The 1,881-nt window shown below is 40.0% G+C and overlaps 1 pseudogene; it reads left to right on the top strand.

The window, feature by feature from the left end:
- Window positions 1–288: 288 nt before the first annotated feature.
- On the top strand, window positions 289–428 carry LOC148345890 (U2 spliceosomal RNA; annotated as a pseudogene).
- Window positions 429–1,881: the final 1,453 nt, after the last annotated feature.

Raw genomic sequence — 1,881 nt, 5'->3', positions numbered from 1 at the left:
ACAAGATTGTTTTCTGTTATTAGTGTCAATGAATTTGTTCAAACCATTAATTGCTGTTAAAAATGTTGAAAAAATTGTTAAAATGTCATATTGTCAGATATAACGAAATTGTGAATATGCCTAATTGCTGCTAAAATTATCGAGAAAAATTGTTCAAACCTCACATTGTTTATTTGTTGTTAATAGTGTCAATAAAATTGTTTAAACCCAAAAAAATGGATAATGAATAACGAAGATAGAACAATAACCCTTAAACCCCCCCCTCCTGTAACCAACTATGCAGTTACAATCGTGTTCAAGATTTGTGAACAATCTATGAAGAGCCATGATCTTTGATTTTTGCAATCCGGAGATGGAATAAGAGCTTGCTCTGTCCACTCCACGCATCGGCCCGGTATTGCAGTACCTCCGGGAACGGTGCATTCGCAATGATCGCAGCAAGGCTTTAAGGCTAGGACCTTAGCTTGGCCTTTTGGCTGAGAGTAAGTGTCCCGGCTCCTAGGCTTTGTAGCGCATTATGAACTGACCGATAATGGATAATGAATAACGAATATAGAACAATAACCCTTAAAAATCCCCTCCTGTGGTTCTGATATAACTGGGAGGAGACGGTCATGCTTTGTCCACTCCACGCATCGGCCCGGTATTGCAGTACCTCCAGTAACGGTGCATTCGCAATGATCGCAGCAAGGCTTTAAGGCTAGGACCTTACCTTGGCCTTTTGGCTGAGAGTAAGAGTCCCGGCTCCTAGGCTTTGTAGCGTATTATGAACTGACCGATAACGGATAATGGATAATGAATAAAGAAGATAGAACAATAACCCTTAAAAAATTCCCCCCCCCCTGGTCAGTTGTGGTTCTGATCTTGTATACGATCACTGGCCTGGTATTGTAGTACCTCCGGGATCGGTGCATTCGCAATGATCGCAGCACGGCTTTGGGGCTAGGACCTTAGCTTGGCCTTTTGGCTGAGAGTAAGTGTCCCGGCTCCTAGACTTTGTAGCGTATTATGAACTTGCCGATGATGGATAATGAATAAAGAAGATACAACAATAACCCTTAAAAAATCCACCCCCTAACCCCCAACCCCCTCGCTTCTTTAGCTTGGCCTTTTGGCTGAGAGTAAGAGTCCCGGCTCCTTGGCTTTGTAGCGTTTTATGAACTGACTGATAACGGATAATGGATGATTAATAGAAAAAATAGAACAATAACCCTTAACCCCCCCAATAGTTACTAAATACTGAATTGTGGCATTCATACAAGTTAGTAAAAACACAGCACTATGAACAGCAAATTTTAGGCAAAAACTGCAAGTCTTTACTACTCTGCATAAAATCTGATTTGAAATAAGATATTCTTGTCTGGACATTTTGCAAAGGATCTTTTTTTTAAAAATTCAACAAAAATATATTAAACCCTTCAATGTTCCACCGGTCTGCCGTCAGACTGTTGATAAAGTCTTGTCTTTACGATGTCACTAGTCACTGAAATACTTTGTTATAAAATTGGAAAGCCTAAACTAATCACAGAATCTCAGAAAGTTAGGGTTAGGGTTAGTATGAATGGGGATGTGTTTTACTCTTGATTTTGATTGTCTATTTGTTATGCAAGCCATCAAACAAAACTTCCGAGCTCAAAAACAACGCTTCTTTGATATATTCGCATTAAGTAAAAGATTTTCCATGCTTTGCTATATAGTGAGCAATGGCGCTTTTAGAAGTGACAGTGGTTTTCAGGATCTGTGTTTGTTTGCCGTAACCTGGACACAGCGCGTTTCAATGTCACCGCCTTGTCAGACTCGTCCTTGAATTCATGTTCATGATTCGTTACGTATTGACGTTTAATACTTGATGTGCGAGGTACAACACTCTCAAGGCATAAT

This window comes from Urocampus carinirostris, unplaced genomic scaffold, assembly GCF_059441175.1.
Source record: "Urocampus carinirostris isolate Australia breed hairy pipefish unplaced genomic scaffold, RoL_Ucar_1.0 HiC_scaffold_21, whole genome shotgun sequence".
In the NCBI taxonomy this organism is placed as follows: Eukaryota; Metazoa; Chordata; class Actinopteri; order Syngnathiformes; family Syngnathidae; genus Urocampus; species Urocampus carinirostris.
Note: the sequence above shows the minus strand (reverse complement) of the source record. Positions and strands in the feature narration are given on the sequence as shown.